The following is a 14,446-nucleotide window of genomic DNA, read 5'->3' as shown; positions in this document are numbered from 1 at the left end:
TTCCTCCATACCTTGTGCTTGATTGGTTTTGGATAGTCGGTTGGTGGCTACGTTGCGTATGTGTGGGTTGTGCTTTGTTGCGCAATAAATATATTCTTAGCTTATACATTGGATGGAATTGATGGCAAACGAGCGCGCCGTATAGGCCTAGCTGGGCCATTAGGCGAACTCTTCGATCATGGCTTGGACTCATATACAGCCGTATTAATACCAGCATGCTTGTATAGCATATTTGGTCGTAGTCCTGTATACTCAGTGGCACCCATGCGCATGTATTATGTGTGCTGGGTGGTGTTTTTTAATTTTTATGTTTCACATTGGGAACATATAATACCGGTGTATTGTATTTACCATGGGGTTACGATTTGAGTAGGTGGGGTTCAACTGGAATGTACTTACTGACATGGTATTATGGTTCAAATGTTGTGAATGAAATGTGTGAACATTTTAATCGCATCTGCTTTAGTGTAAATATGCGACAACCCTCCGCTGCAGAAGCAAAGCAAAATGAACAAGCACGCTTGCTCGACATGGAAAAGACGGATTAAGTAGGGAAAATGTAAACAAATTAGGAAAGATACATGTAAATGAAATATAAGCTGTATGCTTATAACGTCTACTTACTTGGACATCGTCACAAATCAGAACCAATAAAGTTTCAGCTTTCCTTTTGTATAAACTTTACAACTGTGATCAGTTGCAGAGCACCGCTTAAATAAAGCGCGACTACATTTTGACTTCTACCAGATTATTTGGGTTGATATCCTTAAAGCTGTTGTTATTTATCGTTGGCTTTTGATTACGCTGCCCAAGTAAGCAATCGATGTGTATGTGTAACAGCAATCATGCAAGTACCCAATTTAAGGAGGCTGGTAATCTTATTGTAATTTAATTTATGTTTTTTAATGCTGATAGGGGTTCTCAGAATTGGAAATACCTTTTAGTAAATTATGAAATAACGTGCTATTTGTGTTAAATTATAGGAATAAATATGTAGTTACTGGAAGTTAAAGGCTGTGCCCAATCTCCTGTTTCCTATCCTTCCCACTCTAACTGTGTATTGTCATTAAAATATGCTCTGACATTACTCTTGATTGTTAACATTAAAAAAACCAATACAAAGTTCTTGTTCATTGAGGGTAAAATTAAAATTATTTGAATATCGCTCATTATCATTACAATATTTCAGTAACTGCGAGTAATGTTTGCAAAATTTCTGTTATCTTATTTTTCTTGGTTGATCCAAAAGTAAAAAAAGGAATAAATAGTTTTTGCAAGTCTTCATGAAAATTTCAAACTTTTATTTAGAATTTTTGGAGTACAAAAAATGGAAGTTTGTAATGATTTTTGAAAAAAAACTTGTTTCCTGAAGGGTGTTTCAGATTTTTTTTCCATATAAAAAATTTAATTTTAAACACTTTGTACGGAACAAACAACTGGCAACACTATAGACATATTCGTTTATGTGTGGTTCTTAGATGATCTCTGAACTATTTTATGTATATTTGTTTTCCTCACATGTACGCATGAATGTGACATCCATGAATTTGTAAAATGTCGTATCCACTTTTAGTTGTCTTATGTGGAAAATATTAGGATATTCAAATTGGGATTTAAGTTATTCAGACCGGTTCTCCGGAATCGAAAGTATTTAGCCCATTAAGCACAGATCATTACATTATTTTCCCCACAAATAAGTTTTATTAAATTATTCATTTTATTTGGAAGATTTATTACAACGTTTTGCTGGACTATTTGTTTATGTAGTATAATAAATCTCAATTTGAAAACTCCTATCAAAAATTGACCCACCCAAGCAAAGCGATTCCGGTCGAAAGCAAGCCGACGTGTTCTCAATTTCGATCGATCGATTCTTTAGCGTTTTTTATGCAAAATTGCAATTGTCTTGTTGCCTCTGCATTTCCGAAAACCATTGGTGCTGGCATTTTGTTCAAATTTTTGCACAATTTTAATTTAACTAAAACCAAAATAAAGAAAAACAGCTGTTTCGCTTTATTATCGACTCGATATGAAAACGATACGAAATCAGCTTCGAATCGATTTGTTTAAATCGGAACTGAGAACACCAAAAAGAAATCGACTCGAAATCAACCCCGCCTGACCTTTCAAAGCGAGTCGGAATCCAGAACAGGCCGGATTGCTATTCAGAACACCACCTTGTGTTTCTTACAGCCAACCCAATATAAACGCACGCAAGTAATTTTCTGTCAAAAAATGTCTCATGTACATACAAGTTATATGAGAGCAACCCAAGTTGAATTTGCTGCGTGAAAAACTAACTCGATTTCCAATTTTTGTTCTGCGTAACATTTAGATTCGACGTTTGCACACATCCTTTACATTGTCGCAACGCATGCTTATTTGGGTTAGGGCAAAGAACGCCGTGCGGCTTTATTGGGCCGGCTTGTTAAACATTTATTTGCACTTTTACACCTTTACGACGTGTACCTTAATTTTATATTCGAAAATACTTTTAAGTTTGAATGTGTGGTTGCTAATTCAATTGTATTCTGGGGCAGATAGTGAGTCTGCGTTAGGGTATGTTGGCCTTGTTCAGGGGAATGAGAGCAGGGTTATCGGTGTGTTGGCCTCGTTCGGGATAAACGAGAGCTGGGTTATTTGGAATAAAGGGATATGGACTATTAAAGTTCATTTTCCTTGTCGTTGGGCGGAAGTAGTACCAATTTCGCGATTGGTCTCGTAATTTGTCCCTTCATTGTATGAACGTCAACAACACGTACACGGCTATCGGAACCTGGGTGTGTGTTGATGACTCTCCCCATTTTCCACTCGTTCGGTTGTAGGCTATCCTCCTTGATGACGACTAGGTCCCCGGGTTTTAAGTTGGATTGTGGATGTTTCCATTTATACCGTTTCTGGATTTCGGTGAGATATTCCGATTTCCATCTTTTGCAAAAGGTTTGATGAAGGGCTTTCATCTTTTGCCATCGGTTTACAATGGAGGCAGTGTTTTCATTACAGTCGAGTTCAGGTGGAGCTAGAAGATGCCCACCTACGAGAAAATGGCCTGGAGTAAGCGGCTCCAGGTCGGAAGGGTCGTTGGATGAGGGACTTAGAGGTCTCGAGTTGAGGCAGGCCTCAATTCGACATAAGAGGGTTGTAAACTCTTCGAAAGTATATTTATGATCGGACGCGATCTTTCTAAAGTGGGTCTTAAAACTTTTTACCCCCGCTTCCCACAAACCTCCCATGTGAGGGGCGCTTGGCGGTATAAAATGCCATTCTAAAATGTGATGGCTATATTTATTCACTGTTCCGTCCCTTGCTTCACGCAGAAATGCTTTAAACTCGGATCGTAAAGATCGAAAAGCTCCGACAAAGTTAGTACCATTGTCGGAGTAAACGCTTTTTGGACAGCCTCGTCTGGATACAAATCTGGCGAAGGCAGCTAGGAAGGACCCGGTACTAAGGTCGTTTGTCGCTTCGAGATGGATGACTTTCGTCGAAAAGCAGACAAACAGGCAAACATATCCTTTTGAAATTTGACATCCCCTCCCTCGGTAGGATTTTATATCGAATGGTCCCGCGAAATCTACCCCAGTGTTTGTGAAGGCCCTAGTAAAGGTGGTGCGCTCTTTCGGAAGGATCCCCATAAGTTGCGTTTGTGTCCGCTTCCTGTAAATAGTGCAGACTTTACAGTTGTGAATAACCGACCTTATCATGACTTTAACGCGTGGGATCCAGTACTGCGTGCGGATATGACGTAGCATCAGCTGGTTCCCTCCATGCAGGGTGGTCTCATGAGAGGATTGAACTATAAGTCTTGATAACCTGCAAGTGTAAGGAAGCATAATGGGATGACTTTCGTTATGAGACATGTCTTTGGATGCCCCAGTCCGCCCCCCAGTTCGAATGATGCCTTTTTCGTCTATATATGGATTCAGGGGTAGAATCTCACTCTTGCCATTTATTAGTTTTCCTGACTTCAAATTTGCGTACTCTTCTTGATAATGTTGCCTTTGGCATACTGTTATCAATCTTCGTGTTGTTTTTTCTATTTCGTCAGAGGCTATCGAATGAGAAACCCTTTTAAAGGAGGCTTTAGTTGTTGGGTGCGTATTCTGGAAAAACCGAAGAATATAGGATATAACCCGCAAAGCCCTTGGTAAATCGGAAAACCTATCCAGAATATCAAAGTTATTTTTGACCAAAGTTGTATGAACTTTCACCCTCTTTTCCTCCATATTCGTATTGTAATCTTCTTCTTGTGTTGGCCAATTTTCGTTGTCTTCTTGTAACCAAGAAGGTCCCTGCCACCACAGAGAATTGTTGATTAGGTCCGAAGCGTAGAGGCCTATGCTCGCCAAATCTGCAGGATTTGACGCGGAGTCTACGTGCCGCCATACTTTGTCTCCTACTTTATCGATGATTTTAGTTATTCGATGTGCCACGAACGTTGACCACGAACATGGTGGTTTTCTGATCCATGCCAGTACTATAGTCGAATCTGTCCAAAGAGTTACTTTAATGTTTGAAAGTTGCATATTTTCTATGGCCGACTCTATAATTTCTGCAAGTAGGACTGCGCCGAAGAGTTCCAGTCGTGGCAATGATATGGTTTTGACCGGGGCTACTCTCGTTTTGGCCATCAACAGGTTGGTGAAGACTTGATCCTTTGTTTGTACCCTCAGGAAAACAGTGGCGGCATATGCTTTTTCCGAGGCATCGCTGAATCCATGTATTTCGATATTGTCCTTCAATGTGTAGTGAACCCATCGCGGTATGCGTATATCGTTGATCTTTTCGTAGTCCGTCATGAATGATTGCCACCGATGTAGAGTAGTTTCAGACACATCTTCATCCCAGCCTGTCCCTTCCAACCAAATATTTTGCATTATTATTTTGGCTACAATTACGACTGGTGCCAGCCAGCCAAGAGGGTCGAAAAGTTTTGCGATCGCAGAAAGTATTAACCTTTTTGTTACGGCGTGGTTATTGTCAAAGGGTTTCGCTGTGAAGTAAAAGTAGTCGAAATGGGCGTTCCACCTGATACCGAGTGCTTTTACCATGCTGGTGTCTTCAAACTCAAGAAAATCCTCGCTTAATAGGTGTTGCTTCGGTATACCCTGTAGGATTTTCTTGCAGTTGGACGTCCATTTTCGCAATGGGAAACGTGCCGATTGCAATGCCAATGATATTTCGTCCCTTGCCTTGATTGCAATTTCGATGCTGTGTCCACCGGCGAGTACGTCATCAACGTACATGCAATTTCGCAGTATATCTGCTGCCATTGGATGCGATGTCTCCACGTCATCAGCTAGTTGGTGCAGCGTTCGAATCGCAAGATACGGAGCACAATTAACCCCAAAAGTTACCGTTTTCAATTCATAAATGTTAACTGGGTTTTTGGGGCATTTGCGAAATATGATTCGCTGATATTTTGTTTGGTCTTCATTGACCCATATTTGGCGATACATTTTCTCTATGTCGCTGTTAAATACGTACTTGAACAGCCGCCAACGTAGTATAAGAATTGTCAGGTCGGATTGAAGAATCGGACCTGGATATAAGGCATCATTTAGACTTTTGCCATTAGTGGTAGGACAAGATGCATTAAATACGACTCTGACTTTTGTCGTTGTACTTCCCTCCTTTATAACAGCATGGTGAGGTAGGAAGTAACAGTCATTTGAGTCTGGCGAAATATTGCCTATTTGTTTCATGTGCCCTAAAGTTTCATATTCGGATACAACTCTATTGTATTCCGTTTGAAGGACTGGGTTTTTCGCAAGTCGTGTCTCGTTGCGATAGAATTGAGAGCACGCACTTCTTAATGAGGGGCCTAAGTTAAACTCTTTCCTAAAGGGTAAGGAGACTACGTATTTGCCATCGTTGTTCCGAACTGTTGTGGATTTGTATAGCTCCTCGCAGTAAGTGTCATCGTTATTGATGCTCCTTTTTTTGGAATTTCCTCTATCTCCCAAAAAGCCGCCAATTGTTTATCTAAAGTGACCTCATTGAAATATGAAACTAGGGTCTTATTTGTATTAACCGCATCTGTCCGGCCTGTCAAAATCCAGCCGAACACCGTTTCCTGTGCTATTAATATGTTTAGCACGTCCTTCCTCATACCGCCTAGCATAATTTGGGGGTATATGTCTCCGCCCAGAATTAAGTCGGCTGGCTCATTGACAAAGAATCTTTTGTCAGTCAGGGAATGCTTGCCTAGTCATTGCGTTTATTTGGCAAGTTGGAAGATTCCCTGTTAATTGTGGTAAAACCAGCATGATCGTATTGATCTCGATTAATGGGTATGTTGGTGACCGTAATTGTATGTTGCACGCTTCTTTTACTTGTGCAGGCATTGTATTACTGATGCCCGAAACTTGGGCATGCAGGCGTTTGGATGGCATATTAATTCTGCGCTTTAGTTTCTCGGTAATGAATGAACATTCAGATCCCGAGTCTATTAGGGCTCTCGCCGAATAGTCAACACCATTAAAACGAATATTGACCTGAGCTGTCCCTAGTAATACCCCTTTATTTGTGTTTGCGGAACATGAGTTCACATTATTAATCGGAGCGTTTTCTCTTTCAGCATTGCGTCGTATTTGAGCTTCCCGTGAGGTAGATGCTCCGATAGTGTCAGGAGTATTTGTTGGTTTTGGCTGATTCGAAATATGAAGCAGCGTATGATGTCTTAAATGACATGTGGCACAGTTCATTTGACTGGTGCACTTTGTCACCGAATGGCCAGCAGAAAGGCAGTTTATACACCCACGGCTGCTCTTAATTTGTTCAAACCGTTTATTGGGTGTTAAACGTAAGAACTTTTCACACTTTGAAATTCGATGTGCAGGACTTTTGCACATCTTACACGTAGGTTTGGCTACTGTTGCACTTGCCTGGTAGGACCCTAATCGTTTCGACGATGTATCTGCCGAGGAACGAGAAGCATGTGGCTTAGAGGGTTTTGAAACCGTATCCCCTCTTATATCTACGACAGTTTCCACCGTTTGGCATCTGCTGGATAAAAATTTATCCATATCTGCCCATTTTGAAATTTCTGTTTTATTTTCTATGGTTTGTTCCCATAGAGCCAGTGTGGTTTCTGGCAGTTTTGTGGAGCACAAATACGTTAGAATTGCATCCCAGTTTGATATGTCAATCTTGTGACATTGAAGCGCTGAGATACAATTGTTTATTTCACGTTGCAGTTTTTTAATGGAGCTACCGCATTCGCTCTCAACTGCTTTTAAACTAAAAAGAATTTTTAATTGGGCATTGACCAAGATACGTTTGTTTTCGTATCGGTCACATAAATTTTTCCACGCTGTATCGAAACCGTCTGTTGTTAAGGAACACCGTTCCACTATCTCTTTGGCCTCCCCTTGAGTTTTTTGCCTTAAATAGTATAGTTTTTGCACTGCATGGAGTTTACTATTATTAATATATATGGCAGTGAACATGTCCCTAAAAGACGGCCATGAAATATAGTCACCTTTGAAAATATCCGTATCACATGCTGGCAGGCGCACATGATATTCCATATTATCTGAGACATCTACTTTCTTATCTTTCTTTTCAAAATTTTCCAAAAGCTCAGCTATTGCCGCCTGACACTTTAGGAAGCTGAAATAGCACATTTTATGCTTCTTCTTGATAGCCGATAAGTCCTTTGAATCAAGCTCTGATGAACCTAAGAGCTTTTCGTATGTCACCTTCGTAGCTTCCCACAGAGTTTTTAACTCATCCCTTTGGTATATTAGGGAGTGTTTACTGTGTTGTGAAGGTGACATGTCGTTGAAGTCATTTTCATACTCCGTCACTGCATCTGCTTGGCGTGTATAGGTCTCCATTGTGGATAAAAATAAAAACCCAAAAGTTTATACAGAAATTGCCTTTGCAGAGAGTAGTGAGTGAAAATGTCGCCAAAGGACAGAACTTGGAAGTGATAATGTGACAAGTGAAAGGATTTGGTGTATGCGTATGTATGCACAAATTTACCAATTGATTGTGTAAGCCGATAAGATATGGCTAACGTGAAAAGGACTGTACAGAGGCTTATGTGCCAAGTGGGATAAGTACAATTTCGTGGTGGCAACGTCGCGCACCCACGTAAATGTTAAGGAATGTGCTAATGCAGATTTGCCACTGAATTGTCTAAGCCAATAAGTAATGGCTAGTGCAAAAATGGTGTTAGTGGAAAAAGAAAAAATATATGTACGCTTGTTATGGACTTCTTGGTAATTTAACCAAGGAATGTGAACTTTTATATAATCAAATTAGATCAGTCAAAACTGATTTGTATATTGCCGCAAGTGAGAATAATAATTCTTCAGTTTTTTAAATAATTGTGCCAGGAATAAGGCTATTGGCCGCCCAAACAACAACAACAATATGTGTGTATTACACTAAGTGCACTTTGTGTTATAGCAGCAAACTAAATTGCGATCGTATTGCCCTTTTAAATAAGCGCAAGTGATTTTTATGTGGAAAATGTGTTTAATTGAGTGTGCGCGCAAATTAAATTAAATTTTTCGGTTAAATACCTTAACAAATCAAAATTTAATTATTTGAATATATATATATGAAAATTATGCAAAGGCGAAAGTAAAACAATGGCGGTAAGCGGTGTTTAGGTTATGTTAACCTTTTGGAGCAGTGTTGTGCTACCTTGAGCTGTGTCCGGAAAATCTTACCGCTGGTGGGGGATTATTCCGGATAGTCACAAGGCGTGATGCACAAACTTTAAGTAACTGCGTTAAGCGCTTTTTTTTTTACTCACTTGCACTTTTTTGATGGGAAAGAACCAATTTATAATTTATTTTGAAATATTTGTTAACAACAAAAAAAACACTACCACGCACGGAATAAACCACGTACCTTTTAATTAATTTGTCGACCCGGAGTAATGGAATCTGGTTTCTTTTGTCGTTGTTGTTGATGTTGGTGTTGCCAAAAAAGGTTGTTGTGTGAAAATTGCTGATAACAATGTATTCTGCTGAAGTTTCGCTTTGATTATATCACGATTTTACTGCTTCTTCGATGTTCTCTAAAGGAGTGGAGTGGACTGTATTGTAAATATCTGGTTCTCTTATTTTCGGCGACGCAGGACCATGAACAAATGCGTGGTGGCAACGGCGCGCACCCACGTATTTGTTAAAGATTAGTTAAGGCGAAAAAAGGGGAAGAAAATAAAAACACCAAAAAGATTTCATATTAATAAAAAAAGGAATTCACAGTGTTTTCTTTATTCAATGTATGTAAATACAACAAGTGTTAAGGAAGATTTTAACAGATGTTGTGAAAATGAAAATATTAAATATATTTTCGGAAATTATTAAATATATTTTATGAAATTGACAACTTACGTGAACGGGCGATTACGTGTACCTTTGCTGGCTGCTGGATTCAAAGAGGACGAGACTCTTTGCTACATGAGCCGATGAACCCACGATACAGCTCCTTCGTTGGGTTTCCCGGCAACAAAGTTGCTGTACCGCGGGCTCACAGCGGTAAAATCTTAAGATACATACGTACTACCACTCACACATGCCTGTGTGTATAGTCATCACAAGAATATGTGGGTGGTAGTAACGAAGGAAAATAAACAAAGAAAGTTATGTTACGAGGGGGGGGGGGGGGGAGATATATTTAGGCCTGTGGCCTAAACATACCGGCCCCCTTGCCGTAAGCAAGAAAGGAAAAAAACTGAAAAAAAAAAGGAATGACACGTGATCGAGCGTCCAGTAAGGCGTTATGTCGATGTGCAGATGCGGACTGCAAGCACTGCACGTCGCACGATGGACTTCGTGTATCGTTGTCCTGTGAAGAAAAAGAAAAGAAGTTATTAAAAATACGTACGTGGTTTTAAATTCCGTGCAGTAATTACTTAGTTTTTATGAAACGCTTCTATTTTTGGCAGGCCGCTGAGACTACCAGCCCGAATACGGTCGGTTGGGTCAGGAGACCGCCAACTGTTGTTGCTGGCGTTCCACTCACCATCAGTTCGGCGTATAGATCAGCGCCGAGTGTAAGACGAACTGGCGATGAGCGGTAGAACTGCGGATCTGCAAGCCGCATAAATTCAAATGGAACGGCAACCTTTGGATCCACATTGGATGGCGGACTCAACCGATAGTGACCGTTGACCACGGCGGCTTGGGTAGTGACATGAGTCGTTGACCCGAACTTGCCGCGCAGAATAAGTGTGCATTGCCCTGGTCCTTGGCGCTCTAACTGCAAATCGCGTACCAGCTCTGGGATCAATGATCGCACGAACCAAGTGTAGGTGCCCACGCGATTCGACGCGTACGATGGCCGTCGGCGCAATGGGCACGAAAGACCGCATGATGGGCGCTGGCGTGGCTGGGAGCAGTCGGCCGGTTCGGAAGCCTTCCGGTGTACCACGCGATAGTGCTTGCATATTTTGGGCGTCAGAATGGTATGGCGTCGATTTATCTCGCCGCTGCTGTCTTCCGCTTTTGGATGACTTGGTCGGGCCTCCTTGGAGTCCAATGTCGCGGTGCCGCCAGTTGTCTCGTTCGTTTCGACGTTTGTTTGCTTTCCCCGCGCTTTTTTCATGCTGTAACAGCGGCCGGAAACTGCGCATCCCATGATTTACCGTTGACGGTCTTGTCTCCGTTTTTGCTCGCTCTTCCTCCATTTTCGCTCTCTCTTCCTCCATTTCCTCTTCCTCCACCTGCTGAGCCCAGGATTTAGCCGGCCCCGAGAGGTTGATCGACAACGCATCGTCGGACGTGTTGTCTTCGCCGTTTGTGGTCGTCTCGTCGCTTACCGGTCGGCGCTCATCTAAATGAAGCGTGGTGTGGTGCTTCTCTTGGCACCTCTTGCAGCGATACTTGCTGTTACATTTGTCCACGCGGTGAAAGGGCGACAGACAGTTTGGACAGTACTTATGCAGAAGTACTGCCCGCAACCTCTCTTCTGGGGATTTTTTACGGTATTCGGCACAGATCCTAAGGCTATGATCCCTGCCGCAGAGCTGGCAAGCAACGTCGAAACGCTTTGCGCCTCCCTCTGACTTGGCCAATAACGTTTGGTAGCGGGTCATGATCTGAAAGAATATTGGTATCATTGGTCATGCCCAAATTGAGGAAGGAATGTTGTTTGGGTGGCGTAAACAAAAAAGTATCTCTAATATATTTTCTAAGAGGAAAAAAAAAAAACATTTTATTGAAATAAAATTTAATTGAAATAAAAAATTAAAGGCCATAAGTGAATACTTATGCGCGCAAAGAAACGAAGAAAAAACGGATTTAGCACGCATCCATGCGATGTGGCTGGTGCTTTAGTCATTCCCCGTCAGTTGACTAGTCATTTTACGGGCATAGGTTATATTCCTAGTCACATTTGCATGAGCGTGATTAGGTTTTGTGACCAATTTTTTGTAGGGATTTTATAATTTATTTTATGTCGGTAGATGTCGCCGAAGTAGTCCTAAAGATTTATTTTTGATTTGTGGTGAACTTTGTTTCCGGCTCGAAGGACCATGAACAAATGCGTGGTGGCAACGGCGCGCACCCACGTATTTGTTAAAGATTAGTTAAGGCGAAAAAAGGGGAAGAAAATAAAAACACCAAAAAGATTTCGTATTAATAAAAAAAGGAATTCACAGTGTTTTCTTTATTCAATGTATGTAAATACAACAAGTGTTAAGGAAGATTTTAACAGATGTTGTGAAAATTAAAATATTAAATATATTTTCGGAAATTATTGAATATATATTATATAAAATTGACAACTTAAGTGAACGGGCGATTACGTGTACCTTTGCTGGCCGCCGATGAACCCACGATACAGCTCCTTCGTTGGGTTTCCCGGCAACAAAGTTGCTGTACCGCGGGCTCACAGCGGTAAAATCTTAAGATACATACGTACTACCACTCACACATGCCTGTGTGTATAGTGATCACAAGAATATGTGGGTGGTAGTAACGAAGGAAAATAAACAAAGAAAGTTATGTTACGAATGGGGGGGGGGGGGGGGGGTGTGGGGGGGGGGAGATATATTTAGGCCTGTGGCCTAAACAGCCTATATCTATCTATGTATCTATGTATTCATGTATGTATGTAACGGAGTGGAGCCGAGAGCCCTAGTAATGCAGAGCTCCGAACTCCGTTGCACCTTTTCAAGCATTTTAAGATACGTACTTTTAGCTAGTGCAGGCCACCAAGGCATCATAAAGAAGAATCGGGCGCACAATGACTGTGTAAATCCAGTAGGTCGCCTTAGGGGAGAACCCGCAGGAGGTGCCAATTGCCCTCTTGCAGATAAAAAGCTCTGCTTCTGCCTTCTTGGATCGCTCCACTATATGGTCACTCCATAATAGCTTCCTACCCAGAATGACTCCCAAATACTTGACTTGATCGCTAAACGCTAAGAACGTACCCCCAATTCTTGGCGGTGTAAGATTTGGTACTTTGTACCTCCTTGTGAAGAGGACAAGCTCGGTTTTATCCGGGTTGTCTTCCAAACCTCTGGCGGGTTGTACTCCTGGAGCAGCTCCAGGATGTCAGCTGGGTCCGTTGGCGTCACTGGAACCCAGGCTCTAGCCCTTGGTCGTGAGGGGATATCACATTAATGTGATGGTGTGGTGAATTAAGGCCAACGGCCATAAAGTCAATTGGCCTTATTACCACTTTGAATGGTCATAATTTTGATTGAAACTTTGCACACGTATCAAGGGTCGATGAAAATGCAGTAATGTGATGGTGTGGTGACATGAGGTCAACGGCCATAAGGTCAATTGGCCTTATTACCGCTTTGAATGGCCATAAGTTTGATTGAAACTTTGCACACGTATCAAGGCTCGATGACAATGCAATAATGTGATGGCGGGGTGACATAAGGTAAACGGAGATAAGGTCAATTGAATTTATGACCACACCAAATGGCCATAGATTTGAATCCTTGCACATAATGCGAAAAACGCATTCATTTATTAATGATAGAAGTGGATGCATGGCACATCTACGAAAGAGCATACTGGAGCCCTTTTTAACACGTTTTTATTAGCTTCGCCTGAATCTATGTAACGGAATCTTTGAGCTTAATTTCACCGGTTTCTTGAAGTCTGATTAATTTGAAACTTTGCATACATATCAAGGTTCGATGACAATGCATTGATGTGATGGTGTGGTGACATAAGGTCGACAGCCATAAGGTCAATTGGCCTTTTTACCACTTTGAATGGCCATAGGTTTGATTGAAACTTTGCGCACTTGTCAGGGCTCGATGACAATGAATTATTGTAATGGTGTGGTGACATAAGGTCAACGGCCATAAGGTCAATTGGCCTTATTACAAATTTGAATGGCCATAAGTTTGATTGAAACTTTGCACATATATCAAGGCTCGATGACAATGCATTAATGTGATGGTGTGGTGACATAATGTCAACGGCCATAAGGTAAATTGGCCTTATAACCGCTTTGAATGGCCATAGGTTTGATCTGCCGACCCTTGTCAATTTCGTCGGAAGACGGCGTCCAGCCTCTCTGCGTCTTGGCCCTTTTCAGTGCCGTGGGGTTGGATTCATCCATGGACCGTTGCGTTTCGAGGTTTCATCACTCTCGACTAAAACTTTGACTAAAAAATTAAAAATAAATAATAGTTTAAAAAAAATAAAAAAACACGCTTTGATAGCAAACCAAACTAAAAAATGGAAAATAAATTTCAATTAAAAAGAGTTTATATAACAGTAGTAGAAGGTTAAACAATCGTTTATAGTTAATCCCCTCAAAATAAAATTATAATAAAATTTAGGTTATTAACAGAATAATTTAATTCAGAGTAAAAAGCGTGGGGTGCATTTGACTACATTTCATACCTTTTCTCTGAGATAGTTGCCAATATAATGATTGTAACATTAAATATCAATTTTATTATAATTTTATTTTGAGGTGATTAACTATAAACGATTGTTTAACCTTCTACTACTGCTATATAAACTCTTTTTAATTGACATTTATTTTCTATTTTTTAGTTCGGTTTTTTATGCATGTTTTTTAGTTTTTTTAAACTATTATTTATTTAGTTAGGTTTGCTACAAAAGCGTGTTTTTTTAGTTTTTTTAAACTATTATTTATTCAACACGCTTTTATTAGCTTGGCCTATATACTTATGTAACGGAATCTTTGAGCTTAATTTTCACCGGTTTCTAGAAGTCTGATTAATTTGAAACTTTGCACACGTATCAAGGATCGATGCCAATGCATTGATGTGATGGTGTGGCGACATAAGGTCGACGGCCATAAGGCCAATTGGCCTTATCACCTCTTTGAATGGCCATAAGTTTGATTGAAACTTTGCGCACGTGTCAGGGCTCGATGACAATTGATCATTGTAATGGTGTGGTGACATAAGTTCAACGGCCATAAGGTCAATTGGCCTTATTACAAATTTGAATGGCCATAAGTTTTATTTAAACTTTGCACA

General features: G+C 40.8%; 1 protein-coding gene and 1 pseudogene across 1 annotated transcript in view; both read left to right on the top strand.

The window, feature by feature from the left end:
- Positions 1–548, top strand: part of LOC137234333 (AP-1 complex subunit beta-1-like) — a 96,695-nt pseudogene extending 96,147 nt beyond the window's left edge.
- The window catches only part of Ca-alpha1D (Ca[2+]-channel protein alpha[[1]] subunit D), a 6,221,746-nt gene that overhangs the window by 2,636,077 nt on the left and 3,571,223 nt on the right, over positions 1–14,446 (top strand). The window lies entirely within an intron of this gene.

Source organism: Eurosta solidaginis, chromosome X (genome assembly GCF_040869045.1).
Source record: "Eurosta solidaginis isolate ZX-2024a chromosome X, ASM4086904v1, whole genome shotgun sequence".
NCBI classification, from domain to species: domain Eukaryota; kingdom Metazoa; phylum Arthropoda; class Insecta; order Diptera; family Tephritidae; genus Eurosta; species Eurosta solidaginis.
The sequence above is the reverse complement of the archived record's forward strand: the minus strand, read 5'-3'. Positions and strand labels throughout refer to the sequence as shown.